The following is a 20,369-nucleotide window of genomic DNA, read 5'->3' as shown; positions in this document are numbered from 1 at the left end:
ATAACAGGCACAGGCTGACTTTAAGCCTGCCCTGTCCTATGACACTGCAGTATGCTGTAATACTGTTAGTGGGAGATAGTAGTACTGAAACCTTTTTTGTGATTTGAACAAATACATTTATTTTGCTACACACATTAGCGTTGTGTCATCATTACATTTTGCATGCATTATTGATTTGTGGGGTGATGGAAGAGGGTGCACTAGAAACTGTTCACTGTGATGTGGTTGCGACGTCTGTGGCCTTCAGCTGGGTTCTCCCCGTGTGCATGGCGCGCATGTGCTGGTGGCCGGTTGTCCCCTTCAGATTCACTGCCAGAGATGTCGACAGGTATCCGGCGCTTGGTTGCTATGTTATCTAGTATTGCGCAGACAGCCACAATGCGGCAGCACACTGCAGGACTGTAATACATGGCCCCACATGTCTTGTGCAGTATGCGGAACCTGCTCTTGAGCAGGCCAAATGTCCTTTCTATGCAATTCCGTGTCCGTATGTGTGCAATATTGTAGCGCCGTTGCTGGGGTGTAGCAGGGTTGAGGTATGGGGTCAGGAGGTATTCACGGAGGGCGTAGCCACTGTCACCTGAATGAGAGGAGCAGATGGTGATTGCCTGTGCTGCGCTGTTACATCTTAACAATGTGACATTGTCAAAAAAGTGTACTTACCAAGTAGGTGTCCTTCCCCAAACTCTCCCCTGACCAGTCGTGTGTGGAGGCCGCTGTGCCGGAATATGAAGGAGTCATGGCTACTCCCTGGGTACTGTGCGACAATGTCAGTGATGTATGTCTTAGCATTGCAGACCATCTGGATGTTGAGGGAGTGGTAGGACTTTCTATTGCGGAACATATACTCCATGGCAGCTGGTGGGCAGATGGCGACGTGGGTACAGTCTATGCATCCGAGCACATGTGGAAAATGGGCTACATTGTAGAATTGTAGCTTGGTCATGTCCAATTCCTGTTGGCTGGCGGGGAATTTGATGTGACGGTGTAGCTGGTTGAGCATGGCGTCAACAAAAGTGTGGAGGCAGCATGACATGGTGGGCTGGGAAATCCCCCCAGCAGCCGCTACTATCCCCTGGAAACTCCCGGAGGCCAGGAGGTGCAGGCTACACAATACCTGCACATGTGTAGGCACCGCATTGGTACGGCTTGTTGGGTGCTGCATCAGGGGGTCAAGGTCCTGTATTAGCTGCATTATCATTTCCCCATTCAGCCTGTATTTTGCATATATCTGCTTTCTGGTTTGGCCAAGCAAGGTGACCCGCTGGCGGAATATCCTGTCCTGGATCCTGCGTCTCCTCCGTGCTCATCGCTGTAGCCTTCGACGCCTCACCACCATGTATATTCCTGGCATTGTGGAACTCCTAATGCTGCTGCTGATGATTGTCCTTATGTGTGATTGGTCAGGCCTGAACCTGTTGGTGATTGGACAACGGTTTTTTAAATGTAATTTTTGCATGGCTTTTATGGTTACCACCTGCTTTGAGTTGTCCTTATTTTGCGCGGCGCTAAATGCGATTTTTTTTTTTTTCGCTATTTGCGATTTTTCTTGAATACCGATTGCGATTGTATAGCGAATTCGCTATTTATTTAGCAGAATCTGTGGTTTCTCGCATTTTCCGATTCGCTAATGCTCACCTGCCGGTATTCTGCGAATATAATAGCGAATTCGCTGTTATGTGTTTGCGAATTGGTTTTTTTTTTATGTTGAATGCCGATTACGGAAATTGCGCCCGCAATTGCATTTTCGCAGCGATTGCGGGCGCAATTTTACTTCATGAATCAGGCTGCTAGTCTTTCATGAATCTTGGGGAGTGTATAAATGACCGGGGTTCTTGGGTTGGTGATATCTAGAAAGTTATACTTGTGTTTACTGAGATAGCCATTCTCGAGGGCTTCCGTGGTAAGTTGTTTAATAAGTGTGTGTATACCTTTGGTAGGATTGCAGGGCAGTCTGCAATAATGGTCAGTGTTAGAGACTTGGCGTAGTATTTCGTCTTTGTAGTTTCCAATATCTTGCAACACTATTCCACCCCCCTTATCAGCTGGTTTGTTAGGTTGGTGTTGTTTTTCAAGGTAGTGATGGCAGATTTTCCTTCCAGTGAGATATTGTATGGTATAAACAGGTTTGATTTGGCCGGGTCTGAAGTTTCCTTTAAGATGACCTTTTCAAAAGTAATGATCTCTTTGGGGATCATATTTGAGGTAGCTGAGAAGGTGGATGGGGGTCTTAATGGCGTAACCACCGGTTTAGGCTCAGAGGGGCTTCGTTAAAAAAATGCCCGAAGTCTGATCTTCCGGAAAAAAAAACATTAATTTAGACTGGAGGTCAAGGAAGTTGGGATACGTCGTTTGGACAAACGATAAGCCTTTACTTAAGATTGATGTCTCCTGACTAGACAGGGTGTGATTGGATATATTAAACACAGGGATAGTGTCTATGTTGATGTTCTCAATTACCATTGGTAAAACTTGTGTCTGGTTTGTCTCTCTCCTGGGAGATTCTGCCATCTCTGTTGCTGTTTCACTCGTCCTTTCTTTGGAGGTTTGGAGTAGCCTCTGGCTAAAAAATGGTTCTGACTACGTGTAGAGCCACTTGGTCCCTCACCAGGATCTGGGCTATCAGATGATTCAGCAGAGGAGTCGGTAAAACCCACCACAGTGTTTCTTCTATTGAAACGTCCCCAAGGTCTTGGGGTCTGTTGGTGAGGGTTGAAGTTACGATTCGTGTAGAAGTCTTTCTGTAGATAGGGGTAGGTACGTTCAAGAGTGAAAGCTTTAATATATTTCTTTACTTTGTTTGACTTCTTGTTTTGTTCAATACGATGGAATTCTTGAACTGTTTTATCAATTTTTTCAAGTAGGTCTTTTGCGTCAGTTACGGTGGTATTATCAGTTATTTGTTTCTCAAGGTCTTTAATAATATCACCTAGTTTTTTTAGTTCTTCACATGCAGTTTCTATTCCTAAGACCAGCCAGTGCATAGAGCGAGTGGTTCCTATAATGCTAAATACTGTAATGTACATGGGATTATCAGTGAAAACCCCCGGGATATTCTTGACTTGTAAACCTAATGGAATAGTGTTGGATTTCAAGTATTGGGTGAGCATAAGGGTCATTAGTTAAAGTCGTGCATATTTTTTCTTTTGTTTTTCTAAATCATCAGATAGACTCGAGCTTCTAATAGTAGTATGCTCTTCTTGGTCTGTGAACAAGGAAGGACCTGCGCAAATCTTTTTAATATATTCAACTGAATATAAAGGGGCTGAATGAGACATTACAAAGTGTAGCCAAGTGTGAGGGAAAGGAACAAGGGGGTGTATAAATGGATAGACCCAAAGGCGTCGGGGTAGAGAGGTGAGTATCCACTTAGGAGAAGTGGAAGGCAAGCAAGGCCCTTGCAATCAACTGATTGCGCAAAGTTATGTTAGGAACAACAAGGGACCCCAATTCAGTCAGCAAAGGACCTCGGGGAGCATACTTTTTAGAACAACAACGGTCCCATGCATACAAGTTATATGCAAAACAATAAATATAGACAGAATCAAATCTATATTTGGAGCAACATATCCAGCCGGACAGAGGTCTTCAAATTTACTCAATGAAAAGTTAATTCATACAGAATGAGTACCTTCAACAAATCACCAGTGTGGGGCACAAGCCTGTACCCAGACACTATTAGATCAAATACAGAAGGTTGACAGAGAACAAGGAAAGGGCTTTTTAAGGCAAAAGTAAAGTTTTCTGTTGAAGATTCAAATGTACAGAAATTTCAAAAAGAAGCACCATTACATATATACATCACATATAAATCAAGTTTTGTATAAGGTGCAAAACAGGTCGACGGCGTTTCGGTCCCGCTACTTAATCATGGGGACCATCATCTGGACATTCAATAAATGCCTTAACGTTTTTAAGCCTCTAAATGCCTAAAGAAGGAAGTAAGAGAAAGGCATATATACATTTAGAACCATAGAAATATTTATATGATTTATCAGGTGACTTTAGGTGATAAGTGAGCCTAATTTAAGTTATGCGATCCGCTAAGCTCTGTGCCATGGGTCATGTCTGCAGGAGACCGCTAATCGATTTATCATCAAACCCGGGAGCTTGTGGTCGAAATGTGGGAAAAAATCAATCAGTTGTGCCGGTAATGTGGGCGGCGCATTAGGGTGCCATGACAAAATTATCGCAGGTGTGCATAGAGTTGTGCCCATAGTGATTGATGTGGGGGCAACTAGAACGGGTAAAGGTGAAGTCCGTAGCCAAACGTAGTCCAGGCTTAGTGTGCACTTATGCGATAACGTGGCGAGTGTGGGAACGGAGGTAGCCGATCATGGGAGCTGTGGGGCTTACCGAGGTGGAAAGACCGGTCAATGTAGGCAACAAAATAGTAGCCTAGTGGTGCTGGAGAAGCCCTGTAATTAAATAAGGAGAACATTAATAATGAAGGACCACGTCGCAGAATAAGTGGTTCCGAAAGGCGCGTGAGGGTTCTTACCGCAAACGGGCATGATGAATTAAAACGGCGTTACTGTAGCGTAATCGGGCGGTACCTGCAGATTAAAACGGGCCGTTAGGAGAGCTACATGGGTAGGGGGTAGCAAGAGATTGCAGCCCAAGGGCTGTGAGGGCTTACCGGGTCAGTCGGTAGTTCGGTCTGTATCCTGGCTTCCTCGTGGGGAAGGAGGCGGTGTAGATAAAAGGGGCAGAAGGGTTCTGATTGGGTAGTGGTCCCAGGGCTGTGCAGGAGCCCTAAAAATAAATGACGGACACGTGGCTAAGCGGCCATATTGGTGAGAGATAAAGTGATTTAAGTGAACAGTGCGCAGTGAAGGTGACTTAAAACATGAAACGTTACATTTCAATTGACAATTAAAACAAGAATCACTTGGCACAGAGGAATAGTCACAAGGTGACATTGTATGCATCTGAGAAGCCCTGACTAAGGCGTTTCAGTTCAAATGAGGGTCAGACTTCAAATGAGGGTAGTCCAGTCCTCTTGAAGATTTAATCCAGAGTTTAGGCTGTCCGTTTTCAATATCAATTTAAGCTCTTCCTTGTTATGTTATGTTATGTTATGTTATGTTATGTTATGTTATGTTATGTTATGTTATGTTATGGTATGGAAATTTATTACGCGCACAGCTGCTCCAGCGAAGGAGCGTCCTGGCGCATGACAAGGTAACAACATAACACAGCTAAAAGAGACAACAGCCTGAAAAGTGAGACAATTTAAGAGAATAAAAAGGTCTTAATGGCCCTACAAAATGAGAAAAAATCATCAAGGGCACGGATCTTTGGAGGAAGGGAATTCCACAAGGCCACAGCACGTACTCGAAATGAGGGGCCACCAGCCCGGCTGCGCTTGAACCGGGGGACTACTGCAAGTTCAAGGCCCAACGAACGTAAAGAGCGGGCAGGAACATAGGGAGACAAAAGATTCAAAAGAATCTGGGCAGAGGAGCCGTTAAGGATCTTATGAGAAAGACAGAGCACTTTAAATTGAATTCTCTGCTTGACCGGCAGCCAATGAAGGGAGCGCAGAGTGTTGGCAGTGGAACAGAACCTGGGCAAACCCACAACTGCTCTAGCTGCCACGTTTTGCACACGTTGTAGACGAGTGATTTCAGCCTGGTTTATCCCTACCAAGAGGGAGCTGGCATAATCAAGCCGAGAAATCACCGTCGCCTGCACTACGAGCTGCCTGGTCGAAGCGTCGAAGAATTTTAGCACCGGTCTTAAGCCACGCAGGATGCCGAAACAGCATGCAGCAGTTCTCTTTGTGTGGCAGACAAAGCTAAGGGCAGGATCTAACCACACCCCGAGATTTTTTATCTCCGACACCGGAGTCGGGGTGGGACCAAGCTCTGGAGGCCACCACATATCGCCCCAGAGTTCCGCCTGCTTGCCGATAATCATGATGTCTGTCTTTTTTGCGTTCAACTGGAGACAGTTGGAGTTCATCCAGCTGGCAACTGCCCGAAGTCCATTCTGGAATCTTGGGGCATCCGAACGAGAATCCCCGCTGAGCGTGACCGCCAGCTGGGTGTCGTCAGCGTATGACACCATAGTCATACCCCACTGCTTGACGACATCAGCCAGCGGCCTCACGTACAGATTGAACAACGTGGGGCTCAGCGAAGATCCCTGAGGAACACCAAGATCCAGAGGATGAGATTTTGACTGATGGGGCGGAATGGCCACACAAAAAGATCGATCGGCAAGAAAAGACCGGAACCACTGAAGAGCAGGACCAACGATGCCAGCTTCCTCCAAGCGCTGAAGAAGAATCCTGTGCGAGACGGTGTCAAAGGCGGTGCTAAGATCTAATAAAACAAGCGCCGCCGTTTGACCCGAATCTAGCACAGTGCGCAGGTGTTCCACCATAAAGAGGAGGGCTGTCTCCGTGCTGTGCCCGGCTCGGAAGCCTTTCTGCGTGGCGTCCAGGATGTTGGCCCGCAAGAGATGGTCTGAGAGAGCCATGTTCACATGGGCCTCCGCTACTTTTGCCGGCCACGGAAGAAGCGATATCGGACGGTAGTTCTCAGGTTTACTAGAGTCCAGAGAAGGCTTCTTCAGGATGAGCATAACCACCGCCTGCTTCCACTTGGCGGGTACCACACCTGATGCAAGTGAGATATTAATCAGAGAACAGACCGGTAAAAGACTGAAAGATGACGGGTCTCCAAACAAAGCCGCTCTTAACGGGTCAGCCGGGGACCTGGACTTAATTTGCTGAGCCAGTTTCATGAAGCTCTCAGGAGATAGGCAGGGAAGAGTATGTAAGACATCCTGCACTGGAGGGTTAAGAGAGCCTCCACCCTGCGGCATAGCAGTGGGAAAGGCTCGATAGATGGCTTGGACTTTTTCAAGAAAAAAGGCCGCCAATATTTCACAATGTGAAATGGAACAATTTTCATTCACAGAGGCCTTTTTCGCCACCAGATCTTTAAGAGCCTTAAAGATGGTTTTTGATGGATTCGAGCTATTACGGAATTCAAGGGCATAGAACGCCGCACGGGCTCTGCAGACAGCGCGATGATAGCATTTGATGGTGGCCAGATACAGGGCTTTTTTACTGGTATCATATGTTTTCCGCCATTCTCTTTCAGCGCGTCTGCACGTACTTTTAAGTGCACGCAGGGATCCATTATACCAAGGACTGGGGTCCCTTGATCCGCATTTACTCATAGTCACCGGAATGAGGGAATCAAGGGCCCGAGTGACCCATTCACAGAAGAGGTCATAGCCCATTTCCACATTATCTAACGGGCCCAACGGGTCCTCAGACAGAAGGCGATAAAAATCCTCGAGCTTTAGTTTATTCCAGTGTCGTCGAGGGACAAACCGGACCGTAGGTTTAAGAGGGTGCTCATACAATGGGCCCTGGATCGTCACCAGGCAACGGTCCGTCCAGGCCAGGGGGATAGGGGTTAAGACCCTGGCCTCTGCAAGGTTCGTAAAAAAAGGGTCCAGAGTATGACCTCCTACATGTGTGGGATACGTGACCAATTGAGACAGTTGAAAGGCCTCAAAGTCGGCCAAAATGCTACTCACGGCAGGAGCGGTCAGATTGTCGAAATGGAGATTAAGATCCTCAAGAATGGAGAAATTAGCACACCCTACAGCCAGCGTGCTAATAGCGTCTGGGAGTGCCTCCCTGAACGCCACGTCACTGCCTGGAGGACGATAAATGACCATGCCAGAAAAAGAGAAATGGGGGTAATGGAAATTTTAAACGAGGCACTTTCACAGCCCGCAATTGAAAGGCCTCTCCAATCACAGGGGTAACAGGACCTGACAGCAAGCGCTATTCCACCGCCTCTAGTTAAACGATTGAGCGTATAAACCGAGTACTCAGAGGGGAAGGCCAAATTAAGAATAGCTGTGTCAGCCTCCTGCAACCAGGTCTCAGTCAGACAAAAGATATCAGGTGACTTATCCTTAATAAGGTCATGGATAGCTTGGTAATGTTTCACCAGCGACCTGACATTCAAATTCGAAATACTAAGCTCATGCATGGAGCGTTTACTTCTAGCAGCTGAGACCTTACCCATACAGCGGGAGAGGGCGGGGGTACCAAGCGACCACCTGCAGCAGGCACACTGGTATGGGCCACACATAGGACTCACCCGAGCCACATCACATCCAACGAGTCGCTGTCTGATGGACACCAAGGGGTCCCTAGAGTAGCTGAGTTAAGCATTCGAGTAAGGTCACCACCTCTTGGTGGAATGATAACTTGGGTGATTACAGTCCAACGAATTTCATTCTCTGTGTGCCCTTTGTTGGAAAAATGTTCGACAAGAGGAGCATTTGGTGTACCACACCAGATCCTGCTCCGATGTTGGGATATTCGTAGCTTGATTTTCTGTTTGGTCTGACCCACATAAATTAAATCACAGGGACAAAATATTGCTTAAATGATGTTACAGCTATTGCAATTAGTGAAGGTCCTTAGCTCATTTTTTACATCTTTGTATACAAACTCCTTACAGTCTATGGAAAAGACACACACAACACATGAACCACACTTAGAGTGACCTCGGAGGGGTGGTAGTGACCAATGGTCATTGAGTGTGGTATTGGCCGGGGCATTAGGAGGTAGTGCTGCCCTAACCAACTGATATTTGAGATTTTTATTTTTATTAAAAGCAAAGAGGGGAACCTCCCACTGTAGTGGTCCGGAGTTCAGTATGTGCCAGTTCTTTTTTATACTCTGTTTGACACGATTAGAAAGGGTGGAAAAGGTAGTGACACATACTATTTTGTCCGTGGATTGTTTGGGTTTAGGCTCCAAGAGGGTCTCACGAGGGCAGTACCAGGCCCTTTTCATTGAGTTTTTTATTAGGCGTCCTGGATAGCCTCTGGTTCTTAGTTTACCTGAAAGTGTGTTTGCTTCAACAAAAATAATCTTCCTTCTTAAAGCAATTACTCCTTAATCTAAGGAATTGGGAGTATGGCAGGCTGTCTCTCAGGGCCCTGGGATGACAGCTACCGTAGCTGAGCAGCGTGTTTCTTTCAGTTGGTTTCCGAAAGAGGGACGTGTAGAGTACCCCATCTTGGTGTTGGACAGTTAGATCTAAAAATGCAATGTGAGTTTTGCTATGGGTCAAAGTAAATGTGAGGCCATTACAGTTGCTATTGAGCCAGTGCAGGAGTCCCGGGAAAGCATCAGGTGACCCACCCCAAACGAGAAAAATATTGTCAATATAACGTTTCCATGTTAGCAACCCCAGGTGGAACGGGTTGCTATCGGTGAGAATAGTATTGCATTCTAGCCAATCCATATACAGGATCGCCAGGGTAGGTGCAAAAATAGCACCCGTAGAAGTGCCACGTACCTGTTGGTAATACTGTGTGTCAAACATAAAGAAGTTCTGGGTGAGGCAGATCTCAAGGAGTTGCACTATAAATAGAGTGGGTACTCTGTGTGGGCGTGATCTGGTGTTCAGTATATTTTCCATAACAAGGAGCAAGTCTCTCTGGGGTATGTTTGTATAGAGAGACTCCACGTCCATGGTACATAGAGTCTCGTTTTCATGATTAAAAGGATGGTTCTTAATAAGGTTGATCATATGCATGCATTTTCGGATATAGCATTTGGTTTCTGACACAAAATCTTTCAGAAAGAAATTGACATAATGTCCCAAGGGTTTTAAAACAGAGCCACACCCAGACACGATCGGTCTCCCAGGGGGGTTATCTAGTCTTTTATGAATCTTGGGGAGCGTATAAATGACCGGGGTACTTGGGTTGGTGATATTTAGAAAGTTATACTCGTGTTTACTCAGATAGCCATTCTCAAGGGCTTCCGTGGTGAGTTGTTTAATTAGTGTCTGTATACCTTTGGTAGGATTGCAGGGCAGTCAGCAATAATGGTCAGTGTTAGAGACTTGGCGTAGTATTTCGTCTTTGTAGTTTCCAATATCTTGCAACACTATTCCACCCCCCTTATCAGCTGTTTTGATAATTAGGTTGGTGTTGTTTTTCAAGGTAGAGATGGCAGATTTTTCTTCCAGTGAGTTATTGTATGGTATAAACAGGTGTGATTTGGCCAGGTCTGAAGTTTCCTTTAAGATGGCCTTTTCAAAAGTAATGATCTCTTTGGGGATCATATTTGAGGTAGTTGAGAAGGTGGATGGGGGTCTAAATGGCGTAACCACCGGTTTAGGCTCAGAGGGGTTTAGTTCAAAAAATGCCCAAAGTCTGATCTTCCGGAAAAAACCCATTAATTCAGACTGGAGGTCAAGGAAGTTGGGATAGGTCATTGGGACAAACGATAAGCCTTTACTTAAGATAGATGTCTCCTGACTAGACAGGGTGGGATTGGATATATTAAACACAGGGATAGTGTCTATGTTGGTGTTCTCAATTACCATTGGTAAAACTTGTGTCTGGTTTGTCTCTCTCCTGGGGGATTCTGCCATCTCTGTTGCTGTTTCACTCGTCCTTTCTTTGAAGGTTCGGAGTTACCTCTGGCTAAAAAATGGTTCTGATTATGTGTAGGGCCACTTGGTCCCTCACCAGGATCTGAGCTATCAGATGATTCAGCAGAGGAGTCGTTAAAACCCACCACAGTGTTTCTTCTATTGAAACGTCCCCACGGTCTTGGGGTCTGTTGGTGAGGGTTGAAGTTAGGATTTGTGTAGAAGTCTTTCTGTAGATAGGGGTAGGTATGTTCAAGAGTGAAAGCTTTAATATCTTTCTTTACTTTGTTTGACTTCTTGTTTTGTTCAATACGATGGAATTCTTGAACTGTTTTATCAATTTTTTCAAGTAGGTCTTTTGCGTCAGTTATGGTGGTGTTATCAGTTATTTGTTTCTCAAGGTCTTTAATATTATCACCCAGTTTTTTTAGTTCTTCACTTGCAGTTTCTATTCCTAAGACCAGCCAGTGCCTAGAGCAAGTGGTTCCTATACTGCTAAATCCTGTAATGTACTTGGGATTATCAGTGAAAACCCCGGGATATTCCTGACTTGTAAACCTAATGAAATAGTGTTGGATTTCAAGTATTGGGTGAGCATAAGGGTCATTAGTTCAAGTCGTTCATATTTTTTCTTTTGTTTTTCTAAATCATCAGATAGACTCGAGCTTCCAGTAGTAGTATGCTCTTCTTGGTCTGTGAACAAGGAAGGACCTGCACAAATCTTTTTAATATATTCAACTGAATATAAAGGGGCTGAATCAGACATTACAAAGTGTAGCCAAGTGTGAGGGAAAGGAACAAGGGGGTGTATAAGTGTATAGACCCAAAGGCGTCAGGGTAGAGAGGTGAGTACCCACTTAGGAGAAGTGGAAAGCAAGCAAGGCCCTTGCAATCAACCGATTGCGCAAAGTTATGTTAGGAACAAGGTCCTTCCTTGTTCACAGACCAAGAAGAGCTTACTACTACTGGAAGCTCGAGTCTATCTGATGATTTAGATCAGTTGGTTAGGGCAGCACTACCTCCTAATGCCCCGGCCAATACCACACTCAATGACCATTGGTCACTACCACCCCTCCGAGGTCACTCTAAGTGTGGTTCATGTGTTGTGTGTGACTTTTCCATAGACTGTAAGGAGTTTGTATACAAAGATGTAAAAAATGAGCTAAGGACCTTCACTAATTGCAATAGCTGTAACATCATTTATGCAATCTTTTGTCTCTGTGATTTAATTTATGTGGGTCAAACCAAACTGAAAATCAAGCTACGAATATCCCAACATCGGAGCAGGATCCGGTGTGGTACACCAAATGTCTTCTAGTCGAACATTTTTCCAACAAAGGGCACACAGAGAATGAAATTTGTTGGACTGAAATCACCCAAGTTATCATTCCACCAAGAGGTGGTGACCTTACTCGAATGCTCAACAATGAAGAGCTTAAATGGATATTGAAAACGGACAGCCTAAACTCTGGATTAAATCTTCAAGAGGACTGGACTACCCTGATTTGAAGTCTGACCCGCATTTGAACTGAAACGCCTTGGTCAGGGCTTCTAAGACGCATACAATGTCACCTTGTGACTATTTCTCTGTGCCAAGTTATTCTAGTTTTAATTGTCAAGTGAAATGCAATGTTTCATGTTTTAAGTCACCTTCACTGCGCACTGTTCACTTAAAATCACTTTATCTCTCACCAATATGGCCGCTTAGCCACGTGTCCGTCATTTATTTTTAGTGCTCAGGCACAGCCCTGGGACCACTACCCAATCAGAACCCTTCCGCCCCTTTTATCTATACCGCCTCCTTCCCCACGAGGAAGCCAGGATACAGACCGAACTACCGACTGACCCCGTAAGCCCTCACAGCCCTTGGGCTGCAATCTCTTCCTACCCCCTCCCCATGTAGCTCTCCTAATGGCCTGTTTTTATCTGCAGGTACCGCCCGATTACGCTACTGTAAGGCCGTTTTAATACATCATGCCCGATTGCGGTAAGAACCCTCACGCGCCTTTCGGAACCACTTATTCTGCGACGTGGTCCTTCATTATTAATGTCCTCCTTATTTAACTACAGGGCTTCTCCACCACCACTAGGCTACTATTTCGTTGCCTACATTGACCGGTCTTTCCACTTTGGTAAGCCCTACAGCTCCCATGATCGGCTACCTCCGTTCCCACACTCGCCGTGTTATCGCATAAGTGCACACTAAGCCTGAACTACGTTCGACTACGGACTTCACCTTTACCCGTTCTAGTTGCCCCCACATCAATCACTATGGGCAAAACTCTATGCACACCTGCGATAATTTCGTCAGTGCACCCTAATGCGCCGTCCACATTACCGGCACAACTGATTGATTTTTTCCCACATTTCGACCACACGCTCCCGGGTTTGATGATAAATCGATTAGCGGTCTCCCGCAGACATGACCCATGGCACAGAGCTTAGGGGCTTGCATAACTTAAATTAGGCTCACTTATCACCTAAAGTCACCTGATAAATCATGTAAATATTTCTATGGTTCTAAATGTATATATGCCTTTCTCTTGCTTCCTTCTTTATGCATTTAGAGGCTTAAAAACGTTAAGGCATTTATTGAATGTCCTGATGATGGTCCCCATGATTAAGTAGCGGGCCCGAAACGCCGTCGACCTGTTATGCACCTTATACAAAACTTGATTTACATTTGAATCTTCAACAGAAAACGTTACTTTTGCTTTAAAAAGCCCTTTCCTTCTTCTCTGTCAACCTTCTGTATTTGATCTAATAGTGTCTGGGTAGAGGCTTGTGCCCCACACTGGTGATTTGTTGAAGGTACTCTTTCTGTATGAATTAACTTTTCATTGAGTAAATTTGAAGACCTCTGTCCGGCTGGATATGTCGCTCCAAATATAGATTTGATTCTGTCTATATTTACTGTTTCGCGTAAATTTAGCTGCAGCATTTTTTCAAGCTGTTATGGCCAGCAAATCAGAGGGCTTTGGTGCTGCAAATCTGAATCCAAGTTTGTGGGAACATATCAGACAAAAGGAGGAATAGCTCCCTCATCTTCCAATCAGTTTTTAATATTTTTTTTAAATTGTGGGAGTCAGGGAAGTTAGCAAAACCGGGTTCATGGAATTCAGCAAATTAAAGTGAATATCTTCTTGTAAATGTGCCCTGTTCATGCCCAACCCAAGGTGGTTTTGAAATGCCAAAGGCCAAAGGAGGAGTATTTGTAATGGCTACAACTCACATCAGGCCCTTTCCAAAATACACCTTCCCACAAAGCAAAAACAGCTCAATAGAAACTAAGCTTACCCACAGTGTTTCAAAAGGTACTAGCAGGTTGCATGACATGGGGCACTGGTTTCTGACTTCTCCACAACTACCAACAGGGCCTTGCGCTCAAAACACCAGGTCCCAGTGTCAGCCATCTTTGTCAGTACATATCCATTCACTCTCAGAAAACCATAGTTCCAGGGGTGCTGTTTGTGCACTGTGGAAAGAGGCAGTGTACTGGATCTACTGGGAGATCTGGTCATTGCCAAAATGCTGAAAGTGGGGAATTGTGTTTGGAGCAAAAGGCCATGATTGGAGTTGTTGTAAAGCCAGACACCAGTGCCCAGTGACCGGCTTCCTGTAGGTACATTCTGACACACTGTGAGGTAAGCTTAAGTCCAGTTTGGCTGTTTGCACTGGATGGGAAGGTGTATGTAGGACAGTGGCTGATGGGAGATGAATTCAGTGCAAACACTCCTCCTCCCACCCAAAGCAAACAACTCATCTGGGCCTATGGCTACCAGACAGTGAGGGGATGTGAACCAATCATAACTAACAAATTTGTCTTTGTGCTACAAACAACAGCCCCCAGTGACAACCCTCTTGAAAGTACACTTCCCAGCATTGTCTGGAGAAAGTTCTTTCAGGTGGCCTGGTGAGCAATTGCCCTGACCTCCCTGCCTGTGTAACCGTTCTCCCTCCACGCAGCACCGCCTTGCCATCTACGAAGCCAAACTAGGAGAGCAAGTTTTGAAACTATCGACCCACTCCCCTACCACTTGCCACTGTGCTTATTTTCACTTTATTTAAATTTTTATCTTAGTCCCAGTGCTAGTCCAACTTGCCATCCCTTGTCTTCTGGAACTGGCCCCTTGAGTCACTGTCCCCTGTCTTCCACAGGGTAATTGCCCTCTCCTGTTGACGCCTGCCCACCTCCCGATCACTGTTTCTGCCTTCCTGCCTCCTCGCTCCCCTACTTAATGGAGGCTGCTGCACTGCCGTTGCCCCATAGGCAAGGCTGTCTGTGCCTGTCTGCGTCCCAACCATGGCCAGCTTCAGGAACCCTGGATCTCCAAGACCCCACTGATATGATTCCGCCACCTTCCATGCACTTAATCCTGGAAGACACACCAACTGCGAAAGATCCTCACCAAACTCCACCAACGGACAGTTCTCCTGCAGATTCTGCCAAAGTTCCGTCACCATCACCAGCGCCTCCCCTGCCTCCGACACCACACCGGACACACGCACCGCTGTAGTCCTGAATGCATCCTCCTCAACATGCACTCCCTACACTGACATGCCGTAGAGATCTGGGACCTGATCGACACACTTTCTCCCGATGTTGCCTTCTTCATGGAAACCTGGACCAACGACACATCCAGCCCCGACATCACCACTGCCATGCCCGATGGGTACAAGATCCTTAGAAAGGCCCACCCCCAGCGCCCAGGAAGAGGACTCGCCATTGCACACAAGGTCTCCTTCTGACTCTCTACCTCCAGTACAAGTGACCCCCACTCCAACAAAGAATACCTCCACTTTCAGATCCACACAAGCCGCAGGAACAGGCTAAGCGGCACCCTCACCTACAGACCCCCGGGACCTCGCACCCAGTACGCAACTACCATCGCCGAGCTTGTCGCATCCCACGCCATCACCTTCATGGACTACATCCTACTCAGAGACCTGAACTTCCATTTCGACAACCTCAGTGACCCCAACTCCACCACTCTCCTTGACAACCTCACCAACCTTGGACTGAAGCAGCTCTTCGACATGTCCATCCAGAGAGCTGTACAAAAGAGAGCTGGACACACCCATGACCCCATCTTCGCAGGAAGTGCTAACATCTGCTTCAGCCACACCACCCATCCCTTCTGGACGGACCACCACTGCGTACACTTCACCTTCAACAACACCACCTCACCCTGCGCCCGCCCTGCGCCCGCCACAAAGGAACTGGAGCAAGGTCACTGATGAACACCTCATCACCACGCTCCTCTAAGACCCCCAGTGCCACAACTGACACCAACTCCGCAGCCAAAGAATTTCACTGCTGGATCACCTGCTGCACCGACACACTTGCACCCCTCTGCCACCCAGCCAAGCAACACCCCCTGACGGGCACCTGGTTCACCACAGAACTACTAGAAGCCAGATGCTCCTGCAGGCACCCAGAGAAAATACCACCATCACATAAGACACCAAAAGGACCTTCATCAGTAACAAAGTCCTCACCAAAGCAACCAATGCCAAAGAACTGTTCAACGTCATAAATCATCTCACTAAACCTCCCAGTGAAGCCATGGACATCAGACCTTCCCAGGAACTCTGCAAGAAGCTCAGTTACCTACTTCCATCTGAAGATCAAGGCCCTTCATGACAACTTCAGTGAATAGACGCTGGACACCACCCCCCTCCCCACCTCCGCAGACAAGCCAACCATCATGACCTGGAACCCTGCTACCATAGAACACATCACCGTGACTATGAAGAAAACCTACTCAGGAGCCCCGACAGACCGTTCCCACCACACATCTTCCACAGGGCCACTTCTGCCATTGCACCCGAACTATGATGGACCAGCAATGACTCTTCCAGATCCGGCACCTTCCCAGATGACTGGAAGCAGGCGGAGGTTAAACCCCTCCTCAAGAAACCTGCGGCGACCCAATGGAGCTTGAAAACTACTGGCCCATCTCTCACCTCCCCTTCGAGGTGAAAGCCACAGAGAGACTCGTAAACAGCCAACTGACTGCCTTCACCGAAGAGAACTCCATTCTACATGCCTCCCAGTCTGGATTCCGCAGCAACCACAGCACAGAGACTGCCCTGCTGACTGCCACGGATGACATCCACATGCTACTCGACCAGGGGCACACTGTGGCCCTCATCCTTCTAGACTTCTCTGCAGCCTTCTACATCGTCTCACACCGCTTTCTCGCAGCCAGACTTTGTGATGCAGCGATTCAAGGAGCTGCCCTCAACTGGATCCTATCCTATTTTTCTGGCAGAACCCAGAGGGTCAGACTCTCCCCTTTCCTCTCCAAACCCACAGAGATCAACTGCGGAGTACCCCATGGATTATCGCTCAGTCCCACGCTCTGCAACATCTACATGGCCCCCCTTGACACCACCATCAGACAGCATGGTTACAAATTGTATTCTACACCAATGACACCCAGCTCATCCTCTCGCTCACGAAAAATCCTGAGAACACCAGGCTCTTCTTCCAGGAAGGAATTAAGGATGTTACAGCCTGGATGAAGGACAGCTGCTTGAGGCTCAACTCCGGGAAAAAAAAGGTCCTCATCCTCGGACCCTCCACCTTCATTTGGGACAACACCTGGTCTCCCCCCCCCACCCTTGGGAGGCCACCCACCGCTACAGACCACACACAAAAGCTCAGCAACAGCCTCAGCTGCTTCTCCATGACCTGCCAGATCAACGCTGCCGCTTCCACCAGTTTCAACTGCCTGCGCATCCTCTGCAAGACCTTCAAATGGATCCCCCCGAATGCAGAAAGACCGTCACCCACACACTCATAACCAGCAGACTGGACTTAGGCAATGCCCTCTACGCCGGAATCAACAGAATTCTCCTATAACAAATCCAAACCATCCAGAACTCCGCAGCCAGACTCATCCTTGGGACTCCGCGTCACAAACACATGACCCAACACCTACGAGATCTCCACTGCCTCCCCGTTGAGAAGAGGGTTACTTTCAAACTCCTCTCCCAAGCCTATAAATCCCTCCACATCATCGGACCCGAATACCTCAATGAGAGAGCCTCCTTCCACGTATCCAGGAGGAGCCTCCGCTCCGCCGACCTTGCCTTGGCAGGGATCCCCCGCATCCGCAGAAACAGAGCAGGCAGGGGAGCCTTCTCCTACATCTCAGCCAAAACCTTGAACAAGCTCCCAGTGAACATCAGACACTCCCGACCCTGCACATTTTCAGGAAGGACCTCAAGACCTGGCTTTTCGACTGATCCGGAGCTGTTTACCCTAACACCGGGTGAGTAGTGCTCATTATAAACCTCTGATTGATTGTTAGATTAGGCTGGGTGGGAGGAGGAGTGTAAGTGTCACAAATGGAGCCTAAGCACTCAAAGTTCAGCTCATTAAATCAGTTTTCCACAAAATGTCAAAAAGCAGAGTTTATGATCTCATCTGACTATGGAGTAAATATACAAAATGCATTAACTGTGTAGGCACAAAGCTAAGCAGTCACTCAGTTTGCTCCTCACAGCAATTCACGTGTGTATAATGAGATGAGAACAAGAAGCACCTAAGGGACTGCTAAAGACATGGACTAATCCCAGTACAAAGGCATGAAAAATACCAAGACTGGGAGATAAAGAGCACCTATTTTGCCCCTGTAAAGGACAGATGTGGATAGCGCCAACCCACCTGTGTCATTCACAGGATGTCATTAACCAGTCAATGTCTTTGGACATGTAATGTCAACTAAACTCAATGTCCATTTATGCACATAGCTGGACATGTTCATGAATCCCCATCTTGTCAGAATTACATTGTCCTTCAAAAATATAGGCCAGCATCATGGATGAAGGAGGACAATCTATGTACATTAACTCAACATCAGGTTCAGTAACCTTTAAATGGGTATGATTTGAGGGGCAGTGGATATTCACATCAATCATTGTGTCAATTATGTCCCCTTAGGGTGAGCTGGGATCATCCCAAGAACCAATCAGGACAGCCAGTCCAAGATTCTGTTCGACCAGGATCTCTCAGGCATTGATGTCTCTTAACAATCTTCGGATGACGACGATCGATCTGGCCCATCATGTTTGGGTCAGACCACAGCATCAGCAGCGGCTGTAGCAGGATCTTCTGCGAACACAACCGCCTCAGCTTGCAACAACCAGCTGACCCCTACTCTGATGCACACAGCCGCTACAGGCATCGCTGACAGAACAGCAACACAGGGCACTCTGGAGTTGGCGGACAACAACAAACCTGTCAACGAGGAAGGAGGCTCATTGTTGACTGTACCACTACCAGGTCCTGCTCAGGTAGGTAGGGGTGGTGGGAGGGGCTGTGGGGATCTACGCTTTCAAGAAGCTGGTGCTGCTGATAAGAAGCACCAAAGCCTCTCCCAAGATGACCACATTATCCGTACAAATCAATATATAAGTTGCAGTTGCAATTTTAAAGGCGAAGGGCCCTTCCCAGTGGACACGGAAGAAATCCCATGGAAGACAAGAGTTATTAGAGCCACCCCACCTGTGAATACCCTTGGAACCAGGTTACCTGCACCAGGGACCCCGGGTGCATACGTGTGAAGTGGCGTCGTAAACCGTAGTTGAACTCAATGGGAGACTTAAGGAAGATGCCCTGCTGGAGAAGGTGAAAGGATCTGGTGGAATCCAAAGACGGATTCAAGATGTGAAGCACCAGCAAGCAGAGGGGACAGAGTCCATGCCACTCAGGATTGACCCGGAAGACAAATGCCCATTGATGTCGGGTATTACAGGAGAGGTTGAGGTGGCCTTGGAACTGCAGCTGTGTGGACCAGGTGATGCTGAGAAAGACCAGGATCTGTACATGAGCTGTCCTTTGTTGGAAGTCATGAGTTGAGGTGTCGGTGCCCGGCAGGAGCAGCAACAAGCCTTGGCAACTGCAACCAACATGGAAGTTGAAGAATGTGCAATGCCAGGACCAGCAAGGCCCAGGGGACTCACCACAAGCAGGGAAGAAAGGGCAGGCCTAAACCAATCAGAGAAGCCCAACAAAAATTCAAATATGGCTCACAAAAGGACCCCCAGGCACTGGAGTCACAAAAGGACCTCTAGCAGCTCACCAAAGAAGCAGGTCCACGGTGCAAGTGATGTGGTAAGGACAAAGATCTTGGTCACTGTAGGTGCTTGAGGTGGGGTCTACTTGGAGCTTGAAGTTTTTGATGGAAGGAAGCCAATAGGCCTTTGCAACAGCAAGTCAATGCGGTGAGCAGTGGTTCGGTTCTTGCAGCTCCGATGATGGATACTGGCCAAAAACTTGGTGATAGGACACAGCAGACCTCGAGGGATGTGCAGAACCACCACCTCTGTTACTGAGCCTTTCAGGGTCCATGGGAGCCCAGGATCAGCAGACCAGTCCATCTAGTTGTGGTGCCTGCAGATGCAGGGAAGTGGCTCCCTCATTACAAGGAAGATTCCTTCAGGTGTCTTGAATGCTCACATGCCTTGGAAGGTTTCCTGTATGGATCATAGGCACAGCCATTGCAGCAGACGAGCAGGTGAAGAGATCAGGAGCAGCAGGAGTCTTCCCGGTTGTAGCCTTGATGCCCGGAGCGAAAACCAGAGAAGTTCAAAGTGCTAAGACGGTCAAATTTGAAGTTATATCTGATATGAATTGTGCGATAAATCTAGGGACGTACGTTCAGGTGAGCCCTTAAATACCGTAAGGAAAGGGTTGGGAAGATTTATGGTTCCCTCCCAGTGGAGGGGTTTAGACAGTGGGGAAGATACTCCCATGCCCTTTGACCAGTTTTGCGCCAGAGCGAGAGCTGGATTGAACTGGACTAAGCAAGGAGGGCACCAAATGTGCCCCTCAAGCAGACTGAGTGGCTCTGGCAAGAGCTCCCACCCGGCCACAATACACTAAATTCTGTCTGGGAGGTGCTCATACCTCCCTGTGACAGAATA

The sequence above is a fragment of the Lissotriton vulgaris genome, chromosome 7 (genome assembly GCF_964263255.1).
Source record: "Lissotriton vulgaris chromosome 7, aLisVul1.2, whole genome shotgun sequence".
NCBI lineage: Eukaryota > Metazoa > Chordata > Amphibia > Caudata > Salamandridae > Lissotriton > Lissotriton vulgaris.
The sequence above is the reverse complement of the archived record's forward strand: the minus strand, read 5'-3'. Positions refer to the sequence as shown.